The sequence below is a fragment of the Lepidochelys kempii genome, chromosome 2 (assembly GCF_965140285.1).
Source record: "Lepidochelys kempii isolate rLepKem1 chromosome 2, rLepKem1.hap1, whole genome shotgun sequence".
Lineage (NCBI taxonomy): Eukaryota > Metazoa > Chordata > Testudines > Cheloniidae > Lepidochelys > Lepidochelys kempii.
Window position 1 is genome coordinate 238541025 of NC_136381.1, and position 27969 is coordinate 238568993.

At 45.1% G+C, this 27969-nt stretch overlaps 1 protein-coding gene across 4 annotated transcripts in view; it reads right to left on the bottom strand.

Moving 5' to 3' along the window:
* MPP7 (MAGUK p55 scaffold protein 7) overlaps nucleotides 1–18069 on the bottom strand; it is a 337776-nt gene extending 319707 nt beyond the window's left edge. For 3 of the 4 annotated variants that reach the window (XR_013635439.1, XM_078851842.1, XM_073334349.2), the window contains exons 1-2: nucleotides 17930–18069; nucleotides 11081–11148 (exon numbers count right to left, since the gene is read on the bottom strand). The gene's annotated coding sequence lies outside the window, so the exon portion shown is untranslated. The remainder of the gene's footprint in view (nucleotides 1–11080; nucleotides 11149–17929) is intronic. The other variant, XM_073334350.2, reaches the window with a different exon arrangement.
* Nucleotides 18070–27969: the final 9900 nt, after the last annotated feature.

Genomic DNA, 27969 nt, shown 5'->3' on the forward strand with positions numbered 1-27969 from the left:
GTCCTGCACTTAGGACGGAAGAACCCAATGCACAGCTACAGACTAGGGACCGAATGGCTAGGCAGCAGTTCTGCGGAAAAGGACCTAGGGGTGACAGTGGACGAGAAGCTGGATATGAGTCAGCAGTGTGCCCTTGTTGCCAAGAAGGCCAATGGCATTTTGGGATGTATAAGTAGGGGCATAGCGAGCAGATCGAGGGACGTGATCGTTCCCCTCTATTCGACATTGGTTAGGCCTCATCTGGAGTACTGTGTCCAGTTTTGGGCCCCACACTTCAAGAAGGATGTGGATAAATTGGAGAGAGTCCAGCGAAGGGCAACAAAAATTATTAGGGGACTGGAACACATGACTTATGAGGAGAGGCTGAGGGAGCTGGGATTGTTTAGCCTGCAGAAGAGAAGAATGAGGGGGGATTTGATAGCTGCTTTCAACTACCTGAAAGGGGGTTCCAAAGAGGATGGCTCTAGACTGTTCTCAATGGTAGCAGATGACAGAACGAGGAGTAATGGTCTCAAGTTGCAGTGGGGGAGGTTTAGATTGGATATTAGGAAAGACTTTTTCACTAAGAGGGTGGTGAAACACTGGAATGCGTTACCTAGGGAGGTGGTAGAATCTCCTTCCTTAGAGGTTTTTAAGGTCAGGCTTGACAAAGCCCTGGCTGGGATGATTTAACTGGGAATTGGTCCTGCTTTGAGCAGGGGGTTGGACTAGATGACCTTCTGGGGTCCCTTCCAACCCTGATATTCTATGATTCTATGATTCATACCCAGAAATGTCCTGAGCCGCTTACAATTACTTGGAGAGGAACTTGACAGATAGCTTCCTTTCTTTTTTTTTTTCGCTTGAACGCTGACGCTCCCCTTGCCTTAGCTGTAACCTGATCCCTCTCCACCTCAGACAACAGGGTTCTCAGGAGGATATTACAGTTGTCTCAATCGGCTTGTGACTACTGAGGCACCCCTCAAAGCCTGAAATAAACCTGCTTGGATTCATTGAGAATTCCCCAGCCTGTGTTTTAAAAGCTGCTAAGTCTATTGGATTGAATGGCACATGGATGTAAATTTGCATAGTGGTAGCCTGACGTCCGTCTGCCCCTGGGCAAGCCACAACAGTCTCGGTAAGCAAAGGATAGAGTACCACCGAGGGGGCAATCTCTGTAACCCGAGGCATCCTACCCTTATAAGGTGGGGATGTGGGGGCCGAAGGGGACACCGGCTCTGCCATTACAGTGGGGGTGGGGGTCTGGGGACTAACATTAGCTACTACCGAACCAGTCGGAGTCAAATTACAACTTTGCAGAATTACAGCTCTTTTCTATTTCTTAAAGCCATAAACGCTTGTGCATACAAATATTCATTCCATTTACCCATTCACTGACAAAACAAAACTAATTGGAGGATCGTGTTGTAATTAATTGACCCTCCTGGTGGCCACCACTCCTGGTCCTCTAGTTGATATTGAGGCCAGTCAACTGTACAGAATCGTTTTAATTGGCTCTTAGTCATTGGATCCGCACCAAATACCTTCCAGTTTGCTAGAATGCACTCTAGGGGCGTACACCGTGCCCTAATCTCTGAGCTCTGTCCCTGTCCCATACCTACAGGGGGGGAGGGATAGCTCAGTGGGGGGGAGGGATAGCTCAGTGGTTTGAGCATTGGCCTGCTAAACCCAGGGTTGTGAGTTCAATCCTTGAGGGGGCCATTTGGGATCTGGGGCAAAAATTGGGGGGATTGGTCCTGCTTTGAGCAGGGGGTTGGACTAGATGACCTCCTGAGGTCCCTTCTAACCCTGGTATTCTATGATTCTATTAGGCCCTGTGATGGTGTCCCCTGAATAGATGTGTTGGCACAGTTGGCAACGGGCTTTATTGCAAGGATAGGTTCAATGCCCCTCTGCCATGTACATTGGTCAAATTGGACAGTCTCTACGTAAAAGAATAAATGGACACAAATCAGATGTCAAGAATTATAACATTCATAAACCAGTCGGAGAACACTTCAATCTCTCTGGTCACGCGATTACAAACATGAAAGTCGCTATTTTACAACAAAAAAACTTTTTTTTTCTCCTGCTGATAATAGCTCATCTTAACTAATTAGCCTCTCACAGTTCAGATGGCAAGTTCCAACTTATCTGTGTGTGTGTATATATATATATATATAATCTTCTTACTATATGTTCTATTCTATGCATCCAATGAAGTGGGCTGTAGCCCATGAAAGCTTATGCTCTAACAAATTTGTTAGTCTCTAAGGTTCCACAAGTACTCCTGTTCTTTTTGCCAATACAGACTAACACGGCTGCTACTCTGAAACTTATAAATTCTGGAGGTTGTTATGGAGCACTCCTTGGTACTCTGTGGGGGTTCTTCTCTAGCCATGGCATCTACATCATTTGGGGCACTTACAGGAGGCCTTGCAATTCCAAATGACTGTGTATTTTTGAGGTTAAATCCCTGCAGAGGTTCCAGTCATGAGACTGAAATTGGTTCCTTATTCACAGTTCTTTATTCATAGTCCACAATTCCTTATCCAAAGGCCAAAAAAAAATTTTAAATCACCTTTTTAAAAAAATATAACCAATATTAGTCAATTATATATAACAACTTATATTAATAATTATTCAATTAAAAAAGCTAGCCTTTGTCTGGCTCTACATGACAAAATACTTCTCAGAACATTCCAAATGACATCCCCATGACCATCCCATGTTCTGAAATAGTTGGGACATGTCACTCCCTGAAACAAAGCTTTATTCCTGTGCTATACGCTGACACGCTGCATCCCCAATTCACTTCATCTTGTAAGTGATGCTTGAAGAAAGAACATGGTTTTGACTGGCTGTGACAAAAGTACTTCTTGGGTCACCTCAAGTGACAAGTCTGACTGTTACGAAGAGATCACTCCAGGAACTGAAGCTTTGATTCTGGGCTAAATGCTACCAGGTGTTTTACCTCTGTTTCTAGTTTCGATTTTCTTTTGTAAGTAAACATAATATGCATTAAAAGTCATTAAAAGCAACCAATATTCAACCAGTTTCTTGCAAATCCATCTATGTTTCCACAAATTATATGGATAGTGACAAATAAAGAAGGCTATAGGAACCCTGGTTTGTTCTTAGACAAATTATGAACAGGAAAAATGGCTAAATTTACCTGCAGGCAAGCCAGGAAGCAGAGTATCCTTCAACTTCCATCTGGCGACTGGACTATAGCTACCAGAATTTCTTTTGTTGCTAACCATGATTAAAAAATGAACTGAAATGCCAAAAATCTGAAATGGCATCTGACATTTCACTCCATATTCTTTATGGAAATATGCTTATGATATGAATATGACATTACTGAGATATACTTTATGCAAGATGGGTCTTGTAATGTATCATTGGAAAGATTATGATTTACTGAATATGATTATCCAATTTGTATACACGTATATTTCTGTATCTAAAATTAGGATTATGGACTATATAACAATTACAACTGGGTGTGTATTGGGAAGACCTACCCACCAGACCATCAAATTTGATGAGCCATCAGGAAGGAACAAAACCATGAAAAGGAGTACTTGTGGCACCACAGAGACAAATTTATTTGAGCAAAAACTTTTGTGAGCTACAACTCACTTCATCGGATGCATACTATATTATTTGAGCATAAACTTTCGTGAGCTACAGCTCACTTTATTGGATGGGTGAGCTGTAGCTCACGAAAGCTTATGCTCAAATAATATAGTATGCATCCGATGAAGTGAGCTGTAGCTCACAAAAGCTTTTGCTCAAATAAATTTGTCTCTGAGCTGCCACAAGTACTCCTTTTCTTTTTTTCGGGTGCAGACTAACACGGCTGCTACTCTGAAACCTGTCAAAAACATGAAAATACTAATCTCTCTCCCTCCTGGGAGGTATCCAGGGATATAACTGTGACACTACTAAGTCAGGTGGTCTTGTCACCGAATACTAAACATTACCTGAGACTTCCTGTAACTTTCCACTGGAAGGGAAGGGGGATCAAGTTTGGGAAACAAAGGATTCCTGCCTTATGTAAATTTTATTTAAGGGTGGGGAGGAAGGCAAACGGGACTCCTCCTCTCCATGGTCTGTCTGCCCAAAAAGAAAGACTGCTAAAGCCACCTGAAAGGATGGCAGGGCGGGAGTCCAGACTGAGATAGGGGTCCAGGCTGAAAAGAAATATAACTGGAACTCTGAACCACAGAAACTTTGCAACCTGCCTAAAATAACATTTAGGGTAAGAAATTATATTTTGTAACCTGTTTCTTAAGTATATTGAGCTTAGCTTGCATACTTTGGTTCATTTGCTCAGTAATCTGCTTTTTTCTGTCTTATCTCTTATATTCACTTAAAATTCAACTTTTGTAGGTGTTAAACTTATTTCTTGTTTATAACATAACCCTGTGTGTATAATTAATAATTGAAGGGCGGAGGGGGTAAGAAGCTGTGCATACCTTCCTAGACATTGATGGAGAGGGCAGATTTCATAATATATCTTTGGGTCTGCACTCCAAGACCTGAGTGCTGGAACAAGTCCTTTAAACTGAGCTTTTCCAGAATGGATCTCAGTGTCTGTTTCATTTGGCGTGGCCCTGCCTGTGTGCGCGCGCTGGAGGAACCTTAATAGTTTGGCTCCGCAAGACAGGTAAAAAGGGTGCCCAGGTTGGCATCATAGGCAGGCACAGTGGTATCTTAGCACATCAGGTGGCACTCAAGGGGGGCAACCCGTCACAGCATCATTTAGAAGAGAATACTGTAGTGATTAAAACAGAGAACATCTGTGCAACAAACCAAAGCAATTCAAAAAAGCATGACAGACTTTAAAATTGTATGCATATTTAAAAATTAATTAGAAAAAATGTTCATCTCTTTCTTCAGTGAACACCCAAGAGAAGCAATTTAAGACAGTTTTCCTTTTTTGTGATATTGAGCCACCTCCAGGGCTGACAAGTAGGGGAGATGGGGGGGACAATTGTACCAAGGCAGCAAGCTCAGGGGGCTCTCGAAAAGCCTGTGAAGTCTGTGTGAATAAAGTATTCGTATCTCCAGAAATAAATTTGACTGATGAATACAAGCAAAGAGACGATGAATTCAAGACTGAAGTACAAACTAAATATAAGCGAAGAAAACATTGTCAGGTTGTAATAAAAATGCAGTAAAGAAGCTAGAAAGATAAGTTTCTGTATGATTTATTTAAATATTTTCAACTTATAACGGTGCTTTTCTTGCCTTTTTCTTAGCAAATGAATGAATATCATTGAAACTGACCAATCTTCCAGGCCACTTTGCAAGAGCTGCTAGGCCATTAACTCTTGACTGACCCATAATTGCACGATTGCAGTTCTCCACACATTTGAGCACACTAAAAGATCTTATATGCTGGCTCCAGAGCCTGGTATACAGCAAAATAGGTGAAGTGCAACAATCAGGTTGGGGCAGAGGTTTCAGAGAGATTTCATGCAGTTTATTTAGTAAGTGAAATGGCAACAGTATTTTTGGGCCAATGCCTTCTTTGTGAACGTGTTTGCAAAACACCAATTCCTCTTTTATATCACCAGAGATAGTGCAATAAAGATTCAGAATGATGAAAGGCATGGAGGGTAACTTCAACCTTTTCAAGGAAAATCCATGAAAATTCAAGGTTTTGACAGATACATTATGAGTGGAGTGAACCGTTTTTTGAGGCCACCTACAACAGAGACTACAATGTAAAAGAAAATACCCTCCCAGAAAAGTGTCCTTTACAGGCTTGTCTTGGTTACCTGCACCATCACCTTTGTTTTTGGATGCGTGTGTTGCCCCTGGAGAATCAATACCAAAGTTTTGCTGCAACGTGAACACATTCATCATAAATTTCATTCCATTTCTCTCACAATTGTGCCAGTTCAGCGAGAAGTCCTCAGTGCTGTCTCTTTCAACATCAAGCATAGCATCTCCATGCTGAAGGACCAAATTCCATTCATTGATGGTGATTAGAATTTTCAGCCAAACTGAGGAAAATAGAACATCAAAAGTTAACTATATGTATATTACCAGTCCAGCAATATCACTTCTGGTTTTGGCAGTCAGGCTTAATTCAGACAACTCATTCAATGCCATCTGTAAGCCTTTCAGGTTCTTGGCAAAAGAACACAGACAATCAATACACCCAGTCCACTGCATAACTAACATTCAGTGGAATGAATCAAGACTTTCCCATTGCTATCGGACATGTGCTGAAAATACTGTGCAATGGCTGAAGGTATCCAAAGAATGCGATACAATCAATTGATGACTCAGCTGAAACAGCACAAACCAAGTTCAAAGTATTCAATCCATGTGGAGAAAAACGTGCCCGAGGATTCTGTTGAAGTATTGCCTGACCTCCAGAGGCCTTTCCTGCCATATTGGCACAGCACCATCATAAACTTGACTACAACAGTTTGAAATCTAATCCATATTCACCATGGTGTTGTGAATCATTTCTGCTATTTCCTCAGCAGTCTTCTTGGTAAGTCTCTGAAGCACAAAAAAGCGTTCCTGAATAACAGTAGGTATTTGATGAATTTATCTGATCAACAGTGTGTGTTCCTTGTGCGAGATGTCTGGAAGCATCAGAAATTACTGAAAAGTAGTTGGCCTCTTCAGCTTCACCTCAGACTGTTTTCACACTGCCCTGTGCATTCTTGAATAAATTAATTTTGGCTCAGGTAATGTTGCGCCTGTGTCTTTTTCACATCGTCAGCATGATCACCCAAAATCCAGTCATTCCTGGCTAACACCACAGTAACATCCAAGAAAGTGCCATTGGATTCATCACCCAGCTTGCCACTCAAGCAACAGAAAGCTAATGCTCATTCTTCAAGACATAAAACATCTAAAATGTATTTCAGAGAGTTTCCTTCCACTTTTCTTTTTCGTTCGCAAAATTTGTCTTCAGTAGTGAGTGGATAGTTTTATCATCTTTTAATCTTCTTGTATTCATCCATTTCACACACTATATTATATGTGCAGTGCTTTTTTTTTTTTGTGGTCAGGTTTTGTTTACACAGCTGTGCATGGTAGGTGGATGAAGCTTCCCCTCAGGTAGGCCAGCTCCCTGTCCTGCCTCTTCCACCTGCAGCCCTGCCCACCTTCCACCTCTACCGGGCCCCAGCCCCGCCCGCCATGTCCCTCTCTTCCACCCCACTCACAGGGGCAGTGAGGTTGCAATGAGCAGTGGGGTCTCGCGGGAAGAAGAGGAGGGAGGTGGAGAGCGGCACAGAGGAGGGATAGAGTGGAGGACAGGAGTGAGAAGGGACTCACGAGGCAGTGGCGGGGGCCTTGGGGAAGGGGCGGAGCAAGGAAGGGAAAGAGATGGAGCACAAGCAGGGCCACCATGGCCCAGGCATTCGGTGGCAGGTTGGCGGTGGCTGCACCAAGGGAGGCTTACCTCCCCTGGTCTATTACACCAGCCACCCATGCAGCGCTGATCTGCAGTCCACCCACTTAGCGGGACTAAGGTAGAAAGAACACCCCGAGTTGCTGCATCCTGGGGAAAAGTCAATATGGAATGCAATAAACAGCATGCTACATCACTGCTATCCAGTTCAATTTTTTCTCCATTTGAAAAGCTATAGGAAAGAAGCACACAGGGAAACTGTTTTCCTTAGGTATCCCTTTCTGGGTGGATTTTTCTTGTGCAGATATGAAGCACATATCTGTTTATGTCACCATGTTTTATAGGCACTGCACGTGAAAGAAGGTTCTTAACAGAAAAATTAAATGATTCATGTTCATCCTTATCCTCTAAATGTTCTTCCTCCTCCTGCAGATACAGATTTCAAACAATTACCATCATCTTTCTCTCCTTCACCATGCCCTGGTTTCCATCCAAAATATTCTAGAGTTCTTTTCCCTCTTCTTGTTCCGCAGTTTTTCTCTACTTTCCCTTTCTTTTTTTCTGTGCCTGACTTGTATACACACTTCATATTTGATGGTCTGAGGGTAAGCAAAATTCAGCACAGTGTCACCAGCATCAAGGAAATTTGCCTATATCTAGGCACCAGTTTCCAAACTGTGGTTACCAATCACAGCTGCTGCAGGGACCAGGAGAGTGAGCTCTGTCTTCTCCCTCCCCTATTCTTGCAGAATGGGAGTGGGAGAGGAGGGAGCGAGCAGAAAGAGCCATACAGCTCAGGGGATATCCACTCCCTTCTCCCAGCCTGTGGGCAGGGACAACTTCTCTGCTCCCTCTTCCTCACCTCTCCCTCCCTGCAGCATGTGGTGATTGGTAAAAGGAAGTGGGGTGGGGTGGAGGAGCAGTTCAAGCTGCCACCCTAAGCCTGAGAGGGGGAGAGTGGGCTGGAGACCCCTGTGGAGCTCCAACCTCTGCCTCTGGGGGTGTGAAGAATCCCAGGAGCAGAGGTGAGGCTATACTGGCAGAATTGACAGGGGGCTGAATTGATGGGAATAGACTGATCTATTAGGGAAAAGGGGGAATTGTCAGATCTAATTATGCATTTTTCCTAACCTATGGAACTGACAATTAAACACAGCTTCATTATCTTTTTACAACTGAGTCCATATTTCAAGAATATAGTTTTAGTGAAAGTTTCTGTCTTAGATAACTATATTACTGAACCCATCTGCAATAAAGCATACCAGAGGGTGAAACAGGATGGAGTGGGGTACCAGCAAACATGATGTACCAGAGCACTAAATTTGTCTTGACAGGCCTGGCCAACTCTATTTTGCCACTAAGTCACTATACAAAATAAAGACAAAGTGATGAAAAGAGCAATGTTTTATTATCTGTGTGTCTGCAGTTTAATACTATTTTGTAAATTGCTGTTTCTCATTTGTGCATGTGAAAGCTGCATAATATTTATAATCTGCTGTATTTAGTATATAACTAGCAAAGTGTTAAGTCTGTTTTCTTTTAGGTATTATTCATGATGTACAACAGGGGTGACGTCAAATGTATGACCCTCTGAGCCACATCTTCAGTAGTTTCAGAGTTGGGATGTGCCTGCCAGGGCTTGGGGCTTCAGCCCGTTCCTGCTGAAGCCTCAAGCCCTGGCAGGCACACCCTGTGGGGCTGAAGCCCCGAGACTCTCCAACACACTGGGCAGAAGCCAGAGATTGCAGGTGTGTGCCTCCCCTGATTTTTCCCAGGCTTTGCTGGCCCCATCCCTGCACAGCAGCTGCTGGAGCCAGAAAGCTGGGAACTACAGCTGGCCATGGGGAAAGGCAATGGCAAACAGCTGGGAGCTGCAAAGAAAGCTGCTGCTTTTCCTGGTGCCTCTCCCCACAGGCCTAAAGCAGCCACCCCCTCCCTTCAACTCCCAGGTGTTTTCCACTGCCTCTCCTTGTAGAGCTAAGAGCCTCAAGGAGTGATTGCTACGAGTAAGTTGGGAGGGGGATCATGACTCAGGTTGTGGGTGGGGAGGGGGGTACAACCTTTAACTTGTGCCCACCCAGCAGGCAACACTCATCAATAGCAGAAGCCCCTAGCCTCATCACACCGTTGCAGTGCAGAAGACACAAGTACTGCCCCCACAGTCTGGTAGGCAGAGAATGGGCAGGGAGCCACAATTTAACTTTAAAAGAGCCGCATGTGGCTCACAAGCCATGGTTTGGCCACCTGTGGACTATATAATAATGCTGTATGAATAATATAACTTATTAAACAGTAGTTCTGTGTGTTTGAGTTCCACATGGAACTACTCCATTCAGTTTGGAATGACTCCAGTTTTAGAAGTGGAGATCAGTACAGAAAACGGTTTATTATGAAATGCAGGTAAACTTCTGTAATCTCTTTAGATAAAACTGAATTGACACACTGGCAAATCTGAAGACACAAATAGTTCTGAAACAATTCTGTAGGGACCGGCACTGTAATAAATATTTTCATACTACAATTTTTATTATTAGTGTAATGATGGCAGACTGCAATAGGATATATTGCTGATGTTGATATAGTTGATATTTCCTTTTCTGAGGAAACTTTGTACCATAAAAATGGGAGTGTCCCCGACTATACATGTTCTACAATGACCTTAACAAGTCAGGGACTGCATCCTAACTCATGAGATAAAGCACTTGTGACACTTTAAACAAATGTTTAAGACAGAGGCGGGCAAACTACGGACCGTGGGCCACATCCGGCCCACGGGACCCTCCTGCCCAGTCCCTGAGCTCCTGGCCCAGGAGGCAAGCCCCCAGCCCCTCCCCTACTCTTCCCCCTCCCGCGCAGCCTCAGCTCACTGCACCACCAGTGTAATGCTCTGAGCAGCGCAGCTGCAAGCTCCTGGGGCAGCACAACTGCACAGCCCAGCCTGATCCAGTGCTCTGTGCTGAGTGGCTGGCTCCAGCCAGGCGGCGCGGCTGTAGCACCGCCAGCCACCGGTGCTCCAGGCAGCGCAGTAAGGGGCTGTGGGCAGGGAGTAAGGGGGCGGGTGTGGATAGAGGGCAGGGGAGTTCAGGGTGGTGGTCAGGGGACTGGGAGTGTGGACAGGGGTCGGGGTGGTCAGAGGGCAGGCAACAGGTGGGTTGAATGGGGGCAGTGGTTCCAGGGGGGCAGTCAGGAAGGAAGGGGGGGTGGATGGGGCAGCAGGGGGCAGTCAGGGGCAGGGGTTCCAGGGGTAGTCAGGGGACAGGGAAAAGGGGTGGCTGGAATGGTCAGAGGTCCCGGGGGGTGGGGGGAGGAGTCAGAAAGGAGGAGGGGTTGGATGGGGCGGTGGGGGGCAGTCAGGGGACAGGGAGCTGGGGGGGAGGTAGATGGGGCAGGGGTCCCGGGGGGGGCATCAAGGGGTGAGAAGTGGGGCAGATAGAGGGCAGGGGCCAGGCCACACCTGGCTGTTTGGGGAGGCACAGCCTCCCCTAACCAGCCCTCCATACAATTTCCGAAACCCGATGCGGCCCTCAGGCCAAAAAGTTTGCCAGCCCCTGGTTTAAGGCAATTAAAACAGTTGACAATACTAATCCATACTGTTATGTTTACAGCCTTACAATAGAAATAAAGAAATTTGAATCCAATCCTGTGTTATCAGAAAGCAATGGTTCAGGAAGTACCTATCAAGTAATCATTCTATCTGGAAGATTGACTTACTCTCAGCATTTAGGATGGATTGATGATGCCACCAAGGGGGAATACGCACAAGAGTCAATCTTCTGAGCCTGAAACAAACAAAGAAAAGCCCAATACTATTGTGACATCTGTCCTACCCAGAGAGTTGATAGTACTCGCTAAACACATTTTTTTTTCTTTTCATACCAATAGATAACCTACAGAGCTCTATTTCATGTTATTTAAACCATGCTTTTTTAAGCATCGGAAAATAAAAGGATGATTTTCCTCTTCTCAAAAAGGTATGAAAACTTAGGGAAAGTCTTGTTTCCTGGAGAGACTCTTTAAATTGCCTAGATTTTAAATGTATCTAAAAACCACCCAGGCCCAATTTTGTCCCATAAGACTGTAAATGTCATCACTCTGGTTAAATGCATAACTACACATCAGCTAACTGAACACTGAAATGAGGTCCAGCGGCTTCTCAGTGAAATCACTCAAGACAGGCATATAGTCAAAACATCCACAAGATGTCATATGCTTGCTTTTAACACTAGCACACATAGTAAGATATAAATCTTGACAAGAAATTTCTCATGTGAAAGCCTTCCTCCACTTGGAAAGATTTGTATTGCAAATAAATCCTCTAGGACACTTCATTTTTCACTTGTACAACTGCTCAATCCCCTGCCAAATGCAGGTAACTCCATGCTCCACTTGTGGAAAGTCAGGGGATAATTTTGAAAACACTAGAATTAGTATAGTGCACTTACAGTTGTCCAGAAACTGTTATACATTTGGCATAAAAGAGCTGAAATGCCCATCCATAAGTAGCATGTCCTGAAAGCATAGCACTGTGCATTACTTCATAGTGTCTATTACACAGTGTACTTTTATACCCATTCACATAATGTTTGTTCCAATGGATGCTTCAAGCAATTCTATCCAGCACTAGCTCATGCACCATGAGGAGCAGGAAATAGACCTAACAAATGAGATGGAGAATCAGAAGCTTCCCCTTGATCAGTTGCCAGAGTGACTCAGACAATGGATCCCCTTATTATGCTGAACACCTTAATTACCAGTGCCAAAAAAGCAATAAGCTTGATTTATCTTTTCATTTTAATTTTGCTATTCTTTCAAATTACTGAGATGCAAAGTAAAAGCAATAAGCTAATGTTTTCCATCTCCCTAGGATCCAAAGATGGGAGGATCCAGGCCCAAAAGGAGTTCACACTGTTCCTAAGTGTCCAAGCCAGTCTCCCTCTCTCTCACCCACCTTTCAAAACAAAAACCAAAACAAAAAATGCTATGCAATGTGGACCCTGCACGATGTACCTCTTCTCAAGGGCTAGAGGGATAGGACAAGTGGATAATGAAGTGTGAAGTGGATCTACTTGGAGAGCACCAAAGCAGCTTTTCTGTACCTCTTAGCGAGTGAACTTATTCTATGTTCTTTTTTTAAGATATAAAGAGCATGGGAAATGCTGATGAGGGAGATGGACTGCTGTGGAAACCCTTGGGGTTTCTCTATACTGGCACTTTACAGCGTTGCAACTTTCTCACTCTGGGGTGTGAAAAAACACACCCCTGAGCACTGCAAGTTTCAGCACTGTAAAGTGTCAGTGTCAACAGTGCACCAGCTCGTGGAGGTGGGTTTTTTATAGCACTGGGAGAGCGGTCTCCCAGCGCTACGCCACGACTACATAGCCACATTAAAGTGCTGCCGTGGCAGCACTTTAACGTTGCTAGTGAAGGCATGCAAACACATATGAGGGAGGAGGGCTTGCTTGTATGTGGCCATGCATCTGGCCTTTGATTTTTGTTCATTGTTTTCCAAATTAATCCCTTAGGGGAATTTTTTTTAAGTTCTAAATAAGGCCTTATTTTTAATTCTATTCTTGCATCCTCCTATGCTGCTCTGGACGTGAAGCAACTTAGAGCAGCAATGGAGAAAGAAATGGACAGAGCTGAAGCCACAGAATAACCTCAACAACTCTCAGAACTGCATGCGCCCAATTTGAACGGTGACCAAGCTAACGTTCTGGGCTGGCAGGAGCATTGCATTGGAAAATCTAATCGTATTGATACAGCTCTTATACCAGTGTTGGTTGTCTGTCTGTACTGGTACTGCAACGATGCAGGGTCAATGAAAGGCAACAGTGCCTAGCCTTGCTCCAAGGAAATGCCGAATCAACAGCAATATGAACATCTCTGTACACTGTAAGCAGTCTTGACATACAAAGTATTTCATGTGGTAGTGAATGCAACACCAAAATTCTCTAGTATAGGAAAGACCAAATTAGGTTAGCACAGCAAATAAACCCTGCTTCTAGGAATAGAGAAGTTTTGTGGCACCAAGCTTTTCTGCTCCACATGGGAAGAAGAGGGGATCTGAAAACTACACTTTGAAGAGCTAGAGTAGCAACTGGGGAAGTGAGGAAAGAGTCCTGAGATAGCTAGTGCAACCAAGGCACAGTGAGTTAAAAACAGGTGTTTGGAGATAATTTATAGGAAGTGGTGCCAGCCTGAGAAGCTGCTAATCTTCACCAAAACCAATCCCATGTTCTGATACCTGCAGAGCTCCTAAGATAACTGTTCAACCTGCTCTGGCTCTCACAGGGGTGCTGGAACAATTTTTACAGTAGGGGTGTTGAGAGCCAAACTGTAAACCCTGTATGAAGTGATTTCCATTATAAGCCAGAGGGTGCAGCAGCACCCCCCACACCTCTAGTTTCAGCACCTATGGGCTCTCACCTGGTCTGGCTCATAAACATGCAAGAGAGATGTTCCACAGCTGGAGATACCTGTCCTGTTGAGATCCTGAACTCTGCTGAAGCAGCAGCAGCTCTTCTCACAACAAGCACTCACCCCAAAAAATCTCCTCTACTGAATGCAACTACTATCTGACCTCCCGCGACCAAGCCAGAGACCAATCATTTACACAGCAATCTCTTTTTAAGAGGCATAGGGCAGGAACAGCACAAGTACTGCAGGTCAGGACTCAGGAATAAGTTCTTGCTGCTGTGCCAGTACAAGTTTGCATGGCTGCTGCACAGAATGTGCCTGGCTGCAGCCACTGACATAAAATCCCACAATGAATTCACTGAAGCAACTTTCAAATAAAAGAAAAAAATACTCCAATAAAACAAATACAAACTGCTCCGAACAAATTATAACAGTACCTGCTATACTTCCAAAGGTCTGTTCTACAGCGAGCCTTGTGCAGAGGAAGGCTGCCCTCTCCCTGAATTATAGGGGCTCCTTTTGAGCCCACAGTTCCCAGCTGCTCCCTCCTCCTCACAGGCCAGTCACTGACTCTGGGGGCACAGGGCATTGGGTGTTTTTCAGACAAGTGGGGAGGGAGCCGAAAAGGAGGGAGAGATTAAGCACATGAAAAGATATTGTCTAAAACTGAAACAACTCCTGAATTGCCAGGGTCAAGAGAAGAGATAGGTATCTCAGCAGATTCCAGTGACAGTGACAGCACCCTCCCCCAGGCACTCAGGAAAGAGGAGTGTGCTGGTTTTTACAAGCACAATGCTGAGGAGGAGTTGCAACTTTCATAATGGCCTCTAGCTACTGGACATATTCTCCAGTATAGCCAGGGTTCTGTAAATTTTTTAAGACCTGCTAGAAATGCAAAAAAGTTTTAAAAGGTATGTACTTTATTGCCCTTGTTTTCATATTCCAAAGTACAGGTTTCTACACTGTGCCCTTCTGAAATACCAATTACCTAAGTTTGACACTTGAATAGTATGAAGACTAGTTTCCAGAATTAGCATTATGCCCTAGAGTGCTTTATTTTTTCCATCTATACCTGCACATATGAAGCAAACTTTTATTTTAAAAAGGAACACTCATGTTCACTGTGGACTCAAATCTAAAACAAATCTAGTTTACTTTTCTCTGTATTGGCGGTTTACATATTTTCATTCTGATCAGATTGATTAGTCAATTTCATTCTCAACTCCACACCAGTGCTACAATGTTTGTCTTATGAACACAACCGGGAAACCTTAAATCAGAGTAAAAGTTTTAACTGAAATGTCAAGAACAATACAAACCAACTCTTTTATTAAAACTTAAAGTGACGAGCCTTAAATCAAGTATTGCTATAAGACAACTTCTGGAGACTACAAACACGGTATAGTTAACCATTCTGAATGAAGGCAGGCTTTGCACAATCCTACTAGGATCATTTAGCTTATGCTAAAATTAATTCCCAAGTACAGTAGAATGGGAGATTATGTCCTGACAATTTGAGCCAACAAAACAAGCAAATGTTACTTTATTTCAGACAAGATTTCATTTATGACTAAATACTTCTACAAATACAACAAGCAACAGATAAAAAACAATGCACAAAAAGCAACATTGCAGATGACTTTATATTGCATGAACTCCAAAAATTCTAACTACTGTATTTAGTTTAAAAGTGACAATTTCTACACATAGCCAGCAAACATACCTGTTCAACCTGCTACTATATCAGTAAGTAAATCCTTCTGATAGGAGTACCTTCATTTACCAAGATAACCAAGATAAAACCACAAATCTCACTAATGACATTTAAAACTTTGAGCAGTTGAGCTTTCTAAGAACTGTTGTTCTATTTGTTAAATACTGTACTACAAAATGAGCAAAGTAATTAAGAGTTTAGTGAAGTGTTCCAATAGATTTTAATCAACTATTAAAATATTTAAGTGCAAATTGGATTCAAAAAATGTAAATTTAAGATGACCACCAAGCAGATTACATGCATTTAGAGACTTGGAAAAAAAACCTTCTTATTGAGGAAAGGGGTTTTATTTTTAAATGGGCTTTTAAAATATTTGATTTTCTCTATTATCAGAATATGGTGAAGTCAGTAGATGTGTCCAAGGTGGTAAGTTTTCCAGACAGAAAAATACTTACTTACTGCTGTTCAAGTTTCCCCAAACATTTTAGAATAAATAGTGAGGAAATGAACTATTAAAGAAGTCTGTGGCTTGACCTAAGAGTAGCCTGGAAATGTAGGGAGATGCTTTGTTATGACTATAAACTAAAATAAAGGTGGAAATATGTTTTCAGGAGAGAGAACATAGAAAATTGAAGTTGGGTCTGCCCGCCACCCTTTCCAACTCACAGTAAACACAATTTGTGTTCTTTGCACACAGTTGAACGAGTGAATAATCTTATTTATAAACTCCGTTAAGACTTGCCTGCTGTTTGTTTTATTAATGTCCACATATTTTATCCGTAAGGAGTTTGTTTCACAGAAGTGAAGTAAGTTATTTTTAAGCAATTCACAGAAAATACCTCATGGTACCAGTGACCTATAAATTAAAGTTAATAGGTCTCCTGAGTTTAGCTATGTAGTCTGATGTCACTCACTGATTTATTCACATCCATTACTTCTTATAAATTAATTCTCCTTAACTATTCCCAGTGGTGCCTTACATTTTAAAACAAGAAATGGCTGCAGCACTATACATAATTAAAGGAACTTCTCCCCTTACATGTTGACCCATCAAGTTAAATTTATAGTTCATACACCATGGAGAGGCAATGCAATCTAGTGGAGAAAGCACTGGACTGGAACTCAGGAGACCTGGGCTCTATTCCTGACACTACCACTGGCCTGCTGGGTTAGCTTGGGTAACTCACTTCACCTCCCAGTATCTTAAGTTTCCCCATCTGTAGAATGGGGGAAATGACACTGATCTCCTGCGTAAAGCACTTTGAGGTCTATGGATGAAAACCTGAGATAAAAGAGCTAGGTATGATTATATTATGCACAAAGATTAGTGCAGTATTAAAATTACAACCATCTCCCCATATTATGGCACTCTAAAATATAAAGTATCATTTGAAATAAAAGATAAACAAGCTTTCATAAAAAGAAAGTGAGATTGTATAAAATAAAATGAGCTTTGTTGTGTAGAACAGCATTTAATCTTTGTGCTAACAAAAATTCAATCTACTCAACACTAACAGGAGCATTTCCTTGTAACATCTGCCTTCTCATGTCAACGAACTGATGTTGAATTACTGGTGACATCTTGGAATCTGCTTCCTGACAAACAAGGCTTTTGTATCTGTCTGGAAATACTAATTTAATGGGCAGCTAATCAGGAATCAAAGGATGCTTCCTTGCCCTAACGTGCAAACAACCTGACAAGTGGGCCTGTTGCTAGTCCCTCCTATCTCCTCCCACCAGCCCACACTGAGACGATTCACTCCTCCCATTCATCCACCAGCAAAAATAAAATCCAGATTTGACGACAGATTGCCTCCCATACACCAGTACCAGTCTGTTGCGTAAAAGCACCCCAGCCTTGACTACCACTTATGTAAAGCCTATGCAGGGGCAGCCTCCTTCTCTGCACACCCCAACTCCTCAGTCAGGTGACACTCTTACTTTCCCACCACCCAGGGATCCCGGCTCAGAGAGCTCCGGGCATAAGGGCAAACAATTAAAACCAACGTCTAACAAGCTTGATCAACTCTGAAGTCGTCATGAAACAGCTCAGACACACCAGCCTTGCACAGACCCCCTTCCCAAGACATCCCCGGCCCCTCGACAGCGCTCTTCTCCCCAGGGCATCCGGCCCAGGGGCCCCCACAGACCCCTCCGGGCATCCCCGGTCGCGAGCCCCCACCAGCCCCAGGACATCCCCGGAGCAGCCTCCCCGCCCCGTCCCCACACACGCACCTGCCCCCTCCCCCACCTGCCCCGATTTGTTGGGGGCGCGCGCAGGGAGCCCCCACTCGCATCCCCAGACCCTTTGCCAGGGGTCTCAGTCCCTTTGCCAGCGCCACATTCGCAGCCCCTCCCGCCGTCACTCCCCCAGCCCAACAACCAGGGCAGCGCCCAACGGCCAGCGGGGCTCGGCCTCCGGCTCTCACCTGCCCTGAGCACAGCGAGGCCTCCGCGAGAGACGCGGCTCCAGCTTCCTCTAGCTGAAAATCCCACCCCACCCAGCTACCATCCCGTCCGCCTCGCCGCGCCGCGCCTCGAACGGCTGGGGGCTGAGCCGGACAGGGCCTCCTCCCCTCAGGGGCGGGGAACGGGCGGGGGGTTGGAAGAGCGACCAGCCCCGTAACTGCCAGGGAAAGCTACTTCCTGATTGGCCGTGGAATGGCGCGAGCAGGCTCCTGCCCCGCCTACCAAAGCCAGCCATTTCATTGGCTGGGAAAGGTAAACCAAAGAGATGCTCCGATTGGCTACCCGGACTCACTCTATCCCGCCTACCTGCGGCCACAGGACGCCAGGTGGAAAGCAGCGTCCAAGAAAGTGGGATCAGTGCCAGTGGCTACAGGAGGGGAGAGGCCACGGGGGCGGTTTGCCCCAACTCGGGAGCAGGCTTTGCTGAACCTTACTCTGGGGAAGCCTCAACTTCTCTGCTGCTGATTGTGCCCGGGAACACCAAGCGGGGCACTAAGTGCTGCTCATTATTTCTCAGTCTCTGGACTCTCATCTCTTGGCCTTGTAAAATTAAAGCTGTAAACCGTCATGAGATTGTGTCAGTTGGTGTTTCTTTTATCAAGGTTGTCAAATTTTATTTTGTAACTGGATAGCAGGAGATTCATATTTACTTCTTCCTGCAGCTCCTTGTTCTCGGTACTTATAGCCACCCTTAACTGCGCTTCTAGTCTCAGAAGCTATTTACAACCAGCCATATTTCACATTTAACCAGCACTTTTACAATTTAAGTATTCTCTGAAGCTGAGGGGGAGCTTTGCACAATGTTTTTTTTCCAAGGGCTTCTAATTTATGGAAAAAAGATTGGCTAAACACATACATAAGGTGCTGGGTCATTCCAGGGTACTTTCCCTCCACCTTAGCTGAGCTGGAGGGAAAGCTCTAGCCTAGTGGTTCTCAACCTGGGAGTTGCTTGTGGCCCGATCAGCACACAGCTGCAACCCATATGATATCTGCAGAGCCATACAGGTAGTATGTATATTGTGTGGATGTGGCCTTCATAACACATAGAGAGCTGCCTATGTGGCCCACAACGGTAAATCGGTTGAGAACCACTCCTCTAGCCAGTGGAGGGCACTCTACTACCCAGGTCAAAATCCAGCCATTAAAGGGATCTAGAATCATTGGTATGTAGGAAAAGGAGTAATATTCTGAGGTGGGAGGGGACTAGGCTCAGAGTGGAGGCTGCATGGGATCAGGAGTAGCAAGACAGAGGTAAGGCCAGGTAGCTGGCTCCCTAGGAACTGGGACTGAAAGCTAAGAGATGGGCAGAAAAACTGCCTGGTTTTTGTTTGTTTTGTTTGGAGGAGCTGGGGATGGATGGGCGCAAGCCTCCCTTCATCTAAAGGTCCCCCAGCTTAAGAGGAACTCTCAAATGAATTTGGGGGTAACAAATGATAAAACAGGGTCAGGAGTGATGTCATAGGGTCAAAAGCAGGGAGCCCCGAACAACACCTACTGCTCCTCGAAGGCATCCAGGGAGCCATGGGACATGGTCCAGAGGAACTCTGCCCAGATGTGTGAGCTCAGGGAGAAGCAGAAATAGGCCCCACGGTCACAGAGGCTCCTGCCCATCTAGCATCCTCCTGGTATGGTGGATGGCCAACTTGGCTAGAGGTTGGAGGTTGATGAGGAGATCTCATGACTTTGAGGGGCCACAAATGGGGTGAGTGTAGATCAGAAGGTGTGGGGAAGAGTGCAGCCCGAAGAACCTAAGCAGAAGGTTCTGGAGGAGCCGGAAGAAGGGCTACAGCCTGGTGCACCTAATGTAAATGTGCACCAGGGTCTCCCACATGCCGCAAAAGTGGCTGTTTGTTAAATCTGCCATTGGCAGGCTCATGTCCATGTACCAATTAATATTTAACTGAATGAGTGCTCTAACCACTGGGCTATTGTGAGAAAGGGCTGACCTGTCTTAGACACCTAACTCCAGGAGACGGTTTATAGCTGTGAATCCCAAATGGAGATAGACACCTTCCTCTCACCTGCAGTTTGGCCCCTAACTCCCTTTGAGGGTCAAAGATTAGGCCACACCCCTCTCCTCAGCATTTCCTTTTGCCTGGTCTAGGCATTGCCCCACGGAGCATGCTGGCTTTGGTGTAGTCCATTTCTGGCACCTAACTTTCCTCATACATTCTATAAGAAGTCTGGGTACCTGTCTTGGGGCTGTAGTTTCCCCTGAATGGCAGAGTACTGAAAGGTAGGCATTGCAATACTGAGTCTAATCTAGCACTTAATAGGATTTTGAAAAGTACCTAGACAGGTTAGATGCCTAACTCCCATTGGTCTGAGTGGAAACTGAGCACCTAATTTGCTCAGGTTCTTGTGAAAATCACAGTAGGTGCCTATCTACATCTTTAGCCGCCTCAGTACCTTAGGGCTTGTCTACACTGACAATTAACAGCGCTGCAACTTTCTCGCTCAGGGGTGTGAAAAAACATCCCCCTGAGAACAGCAAGTTGCAGCGCTGTAAAGCACCAGTGTAAACAGTACCCCAGCGCTGGGAGCTACTCCCCTTGTGGAGGTGATTTTTTTAGAGTGCTGGGAGAGCTGTCTGCCAGCGCTGCGCTGCGACCACACAAGGCATGTTAAAGTGTTGTCACGGCAGCACTTTAGCATTGCCAGTGTAGACTAGCCCTTAGAAAATCTGGCCCTTGGTGCTCCTCCTAGTACGAGAATGCAGGGGAAGTGAGTTATTCTGGTCTGGGGCTCTGCTGGAGTCACTCCCACAGGGACTGTGGCTTCACTTCTAGGAAAGTGCAGGAACTAGCATGGAGCTGTGGGAATAGGGTTACCAGGTGTCTGGTTTTCAACCAGAATGCCTGCTCGAAAAGGGACCCTGGTGGCTCCAGTCAGCACCACTGGCCGAGCTATTAAAAGTCCAGTCGGCGGTGCAGCGGGGCTAAGGCAGGCTCCCTTGCCTGCCATGGCTCCGCATGGCTCCAGGAAGCAGCGGCATGTCCCCCATCCAGCCCCTACACGTAGGGCAGCCAGGGGGTTCCTCATGCTGCCACCCCCGCAGCTCCCATTGGCCGGGAACTGCCACCAATGAGAGCTGCGGGGGTGGTGCCTGCGAATAGGGCAGCACACAGAGCTCCCTGGCCACATCTCCACATAGGAGCTGGAGGGGGGACATGCTGCTGCTTCCAGAAGCTGCTTCAGGAGATCGCCACCTGGAGCCTGCACCCCTGGTCCCCCTCCCATGCCCCAACCCCCTGCCCCAGCACTGATCCCCCTCCTGCCCTCCGAACATCTCAGTCCCAGCCCAGAGCACCCTCAACCCCTCATCCCCACCCCCAGCTGGAGCCTTCATCCCACCCACTGCACCCCAACCCCTTGCCCCAGGCCTGATCCCCCTCCCATCCTCCAAACCCCCTGGTCCCAACTCAGAGCACCGTCCTGTACCCCAAACCCCTCATCCCCAGCTCAGAGCCTGCCCCCCGAGTCCGGAGCCCTCACACACACCCCGCATCTCAGCCTGGATCCCCCTCCCGCACACTGAGCCGTTCAGCACCAGCCCGGAGCCCCCTCCTGCACCCCAAATCCCTCATCCCTGGCTCCATTGCAGAGCCTGCACCTCCAGTCAGAGCCCTCACCCCCCCACACACACCCCAACCCCCAGCCTGGAGGCCCCTCCCACACCCTGAACCCCTCCTTTTTGGCCCCACCCCCAGAGCCCCCACCCCTAGCCGGAGCCCTGCTTCACCCCTTCCCACACCCCAATGTCCTGAGCCAGACCAGTGAAAATGAGCGAGTGAGTGAGGGTGGGGAGAGTGAGTGACAGAGGGGGTGGAGATGGAGTGGGTGGGGGCGGGGCCTCTGAGGCAGGGCAGGGCAAGTGTGTTTGGTTTTGTGTAAGTAGAAAGTTGGCAACCCTATGTGGGAAATTCTCCTTCCACTCCAACTCACAAAGTACCTTTAAAATGACTTATGGTGGAGCTGGTGGGATTTTCTCCTTTCCCCTGGGTAGGTGAGAATTCTACCAAACCAGGGCCAAGAGCTGTATATATGGACAACACTTAGTGGTCCACAGAGCACTTGCTAGTGGCCTACAGAGAAAGCTAGCTGGTAGCATGGTGCTAAAACCTCCTCTATTTCCAGTTGCTAAATTGCATTTAAAGATAGTTAAAAATGCATTATATATTTTCCTAATACTGTTTTTCCATGTAGGCAATTGTTGTCATTGACAGAGAGATGTTACGTGATTATAAACAGGAAGGGTAATGAATCTGAGACAGTTTCTATATTGACATGTGGTCAGTCTTATGAAACAGTTTGAGAACTCCTACTCCAGTGTTTGTTGTTATCTGGATACATACTGTTGTAGCCCTCTTCACCTCCTGACACTGATGCTTTTGCAGCACATAACTGAGATTCTTACATAATTGAACAGAGAGCCATATCAGGTGTCTCCCACTCTGTTCAGAGCATGCAAGCTGTATTCTTCTTCAGATTTTGGCACACAGCTTGGATCACGTTACATCTGTGAAAGATTTACACATACTGTGGAAAAGGGGGATTTCCTAGGAAACAGAGGAAGTTTTTTAAAACAAAAATATTTGACAGGTTTCAGAGTAGCAGCTGATGAAGTGAGCTGTAGCTCACGAAAGCTTATACTCAAATAAATTTGTTAGTCTCTAAGGTGCCACAAGTCCTCCTAAAAATATTTGAGGGGACAAAAGCTAAGTAAATATATTAGAGTTGTCTCTGGGCAGCAACACCCCCCCTGAGCGCTGTAAGTTTCAGTGCTGTAATGTGGCAGTGTAGACAGTGCTACAGCTACTCCTGTCATGTAGATGGTTTTTTTTAAAATGACGCTCGCAGAGGTCTCTCCCAGCGCTGGTGCCGTGACTACACAGCCACGTTAAAGCACAGCTTACTAACAGTTTTACCTCAACTTGAAAGCAGAAGCAAGAGAGAGATCTTGGCATTCAAGGTTTCCCACAGAGCTGGTAAGAACCCATCACATTTGTGTGGGATATGTGGAGTTGATTAAATGAATCTGAATAAATATTAACATGGATGTTTTATATTATCTGCAATTGTTTGCTATCAGAATGGACAGTAGTGATGTGTAAAGTATCATAGTGACTAATTTATTTTGTATGGAGTTGTCAGCATGGTCTAGATAGAGGCACAGATCCTGAGCAGTATTTCAGCCATTTTGTGCTGCACTCTCTGATGATACAGAGTGATCCTAAAGCTGGCATAGCTGACCATGGAAGGATCATCCCAGTGTAAGGATGTCCTCCAGTGGCATAGAGCTGCTGTAGCAACTCTCACTCCACTCCACCTCCCTGCTGCTGGCATAGGTGGCCTGGTTATCATGCACCTCCACACAACTAATTGCTGGCTACTATATTGCCCCCATACAGTCAGGTGGCATTGGGTATAATTTAGAGCAGTCTTGAGGCTGCTGCAACCACACTGGTACATAGAGCAGATGGAACACAAGGTCCACCTTTACACACCCACACCTCCCTCCTGCCCCACCAAAGCATCTTGATTAAAGCCAAATGTATCCTTTATATTGATCAACGTTCAGAGAATTTTAAAAGTTTAATATGATTGTTTTGGGGGAGAGAAATGCACAGCTAGAACTAAAACCAAAAGAATAAAAATATAACATTCATAATATTTCGAAGGAAAGGTGCATTTCTTTGCTGCATACTTATGGTTATGGTATTGTCAATGTTTCCATTAAGAAACTTGGAAGTTTAGAAGAGGTGATGAGAAGTAAAATGTGAAGGTGGAATAAACAGTCATTAATAGGACTTACTCCTTGTTTCGCTGAGCTCACTGGCAGAATGAACTATTTGCTTCACAAGATAGTTAAAATGTCATTGCTTTTTTTTTTTTAATGTTTCTTGGCAAATTACTGTGAACTCCTATTCATGAATTAGCATGTGGCTGCAAGCCAGGAGTGTTCTTTTTTATAGGCATGATCCTGCATGTGTGTCTTATTCATTCTCTTAGAGGATAAGGAACTCTGAGAAAGAAATTTCACAATTGAAAACAGAGGAGCCACTGATGAGATTTTTGGGCAGGATATTGGGTGAGCATTTGGTGTATCTGTTGATGATAGGAGTTTGAGTGAATGAGCACCTGAGCTCTCAACTGATCTCTTGGAAGCTGATTGTCTGTATGTGAAGGGCAATTATTTAATGTTGTTGTTAATTTCAACCTATCATTTTCCTATACTTTTTCCCTTAAGTGCTATCCTAATCCTCTTCTACATCCCAGAGACAGAGTGCAGAGCACCTGTGCAATCTATCAGCTGTAGCTGTGAGCACAGTCCACTGCTCCTTCTACACCTCTCTCTGGTGGTATCTTAAATTATGATCATTTACAGTTGATACTATTGCACAAAACCTTTAAAGAGTTACTGCATAATAAGTAAGTGTGTTATGAAAGAGGCAGCTTTTCATGTTAAGACATGCTATCAAGATGCTAACTTGAAAGACTGATATAATTGTAAGTGCACAGTACCTAATGAAGAAAACAGGCCACATCATGCTGATTCAGGTAAAAATAAACTGTGAAAGAAGTATGACATCTTACGAGATTAAAAAGATCCCCAACAAACCAGTGATATTATACTACAGTGAAGAGGAAATAGCTCATGTTGATATTAAGTGTCCCTAACAGACAATCTGTTCAATACTGATGAGGTCAGCTTTGGAGGAAGCTGAGCATCCTGCCACTCCCGATACAGAGAAATCACTGTGCATGTGACTGCACCTTTTGGGGAGGAGAGCTAGGAACATTGCTGGGGAAATGGTAGCCCAGAACAAGTGCAAGTGCATCAATATTGCAACTACCAGACTCATTATCCTGATTTATGGCATCCCAGCGGTGATAACCCCTCAGTCACACCCATGGCATTTGTGCATGTGATGCAGCCCCTCTGGGGACTGCCACTGAAAAAGTGAAGCTACATTAATAAGTGATATATTTAACCAACTGCTGCAATTACAGTTTTAGAATGGGACTGGTTGGCAAAAATATATTGTAGTAAAAAACATAACCATCCACATGTCAAAAAAAATAACAATAATTGAGTATTTATTTTTCTCAGAGACTCTCTCAGACCTCTGAGCATTCCACATACACCCCACAATATTCCCGCTCTAGCTCTCATTCACAAGACATTTGCATTTTCTTGATTATCCGATTCCCGAGAAATGGACACAGTTCATTCCAGAATCACCCAGAGGGATCACTGCAAAATGATGCAGGGCTCTCCTTTCCCGCTAGGGGGTGAGCCCACGCTGGCCTAAGAGCGAATACGACAGGATCAGTTTCTATGGTCCAGCCAAGATCTGCTTAGTGTAGCAGAAAGGGACCTATCGGAGACCTTGGCCCTATGACTATTCTAACCTGTGCCAGCTGGCAACAATCCTCAAGGAATCATTCATGATCTCTGGTCACTCCCCTCCCACCCTGACATACCCCCTATGCTGGCACCCAATGGGTGATGATTTAGGAGCTGGCTGTGCTGGCCCTGCACCTCATGGGGACTTGTCACTGTCTGAGCAATAGGAAAGGAGAGGAGAGGAGTGAGGCTGTGAATTGGACCCATAATTTTGGTTGTGAACTATGGTCTTTCAATGACACCTATTTCACTTCTGTAGCCTACACAACTGGCCCTTACTGCTTGTTTAGTTTTCATTTCAAAAGCTGGTACTTCATCTCAAAGGGTGAATATACATATAAGTTGCAGCTATGGCATGCATCAGATCATGCGTTCTCTGTACAATAGCTGTCCCTGACTATAGTCCTGTGACAGAATGTCAGGTGCTAGGGGTCTGGAGGGAGAAGCAGGACTAATCTGTTGACTTGTACTTGCTCATGCTGGCAGGCAGAACAGGTAGGCTTCAGTAGCTCCAGTTCACTATAGAAAAGAGGTTGTGGGCCCCTCTCTCAGGAAAGGATGGAAAGGGGTTGAAATAGGAGGTTCTGCAAAGAAAACTCTAGAACCAGCCATCTTGAGAGGAAATTCAGGCTCTAGTTTGTGTTTGGTTTTTACAAAGGGTGAAATTCACCTTCTATAAAGCCTGTGCACCACTGAAACCCTGTTTTGTTTTGGAGACCCAACTGTAATTGGTGGTGTTGCTCTTGGGCTGGTCTATTCTTGTCTTCTAAACATCAGCAGAGTAGCAGAAAAATTCTTGTATATATTTGTGAAATATTTTTTGTTTTAATTCTGCACATGCTGTGTAAAAGTTTTTCTGTTAAAAATCATGTTGACAGTATCTCTTTAACGTCCAACACTGTGAACTAAAAAGACATCTCATTATAAGCCTTCCCAGCCGTAAGCATCTCATTAAGTATTTAAGGATTGCTAACTTGCAAGTGCTGGATGTTAGCCTCTGGTGGGGTTATTATTCCCTTAAGCTTTTTTGTGGGTGTTGAGCTATAAAAACAGATAACTTTCCCATGAGAGAGGCCTTGAAAGTAACCATATAAAAAGTAATTCAGTCCTATATGAAATGTTTTTTATTCAAAAGTCACAGAGCATGACATTGTTTAATTGCCCATTTTTGTTTTGGGAATAGTGTGTTGTAGTTTCTTCTTCAAACACACATGTATATTCTCTTATTTTGCATTCTTGATTTTTCTAGGCCAGTTTTCAATAATTAAGGAAAACCTCTATGCATGAGTCAAAGAGTTATGCATACTGAAGTAGATGCTCCATTGCATCCATCTATAAGAACTAGGCATTTCAGGGTCCAAGAGCTCAGGATCCAGCCCAAGCCCAGAAGTCTAAACAGCACTGAAACACCCCTGCAGCCTGAGCCCAAGTTGGCTGGCACAGGCCAGCCATGGGTGTCTAGTTGCTGTGTAGATACACCCATAAAAGCACTTAAATAAAAACTTGATATTCAAGGTATTGTTGAGCATCCACAGCTCCACGTTGGGATGCACAGAGTGTAAATCGGTACAGAATGTGGCCCAAGGTGGCTTTTTCTCCAATGTCTCCCTTGTATTTCACATTCAAACTCTGTCATGTTTTTCTGCAGGGCCAGCTCTAGACAGATAAAGTATGTGCTTCCCAAAAGTAAAGGGCCCTTTGTCAGCACCCTTCCCATCACATACCTTTTCCATATGTTGTAATCTCTCATATACCTAAACTTTAAAAGGTGAATTTGGGGCCTAACTCTCCAGAGGTTGAAAATGATCTTGGTCTACATTCCTTACTCACTGCCCAAACCCTCCAGGGAGGCCACAGCTGGTGAGCTAAGAGAATGAACCTGTGAAAATATGACTGGCTCCCTGTAGGGTGTTTAAATTTTACTATGCAGCAATATAAGCTACCTCACATCTTATCTTCCAGAATGCATCTTACTCATTAAATTCCTCTAATATAGGCAAACCCTTCTGACCATTTCTCCCAAACTCCCTTTCTGCCTGTTCAATGCCAACCTGTCCCTGTCCCAGTCCTGTCTCTTCCTCACCCTTGAGTCCTTGTTTCAGTCCCAACCTTATCACTTAACCAGTCCCCAGTCTCCACTACTTAAGCATCTCATACCAGTCCTCCCTCTGGACTCCCAGTTTCCCCACCACCATTCCCAGTCTGAGTCTTCCCTCCCAGTCTCCTTGGCCAGCCATTCCCACTCCCCCTAACCCCTGGCTCCTTGCTCCTACATTCCTTGTGCAGCAAGTCCCAGTTCCCCTAACACAGTTTCCACTCTCTCACCCTGCCAGCCTCCAGTCACTCCTATAACCACATTCCTCATCCCTATTGACTCCCAGTCTCACTCCCTGGGCTCCTCATCTGTCTGTGTCTTGTTGTCTCAGTCTCCTTGTCCAGCCATTCCCATTCTCCCCATGCCTCCTAGTCCCTGCCAGTCTTCCGCTCCCAGCCCACCTGGTTCCTCTACCTGATCCACTTCCTCCCCTGGTCCAGCTCTTGTCCCTTCTACATTTGATTCAAGTGGCTTCCTCCAAGACTCTGCCTGGG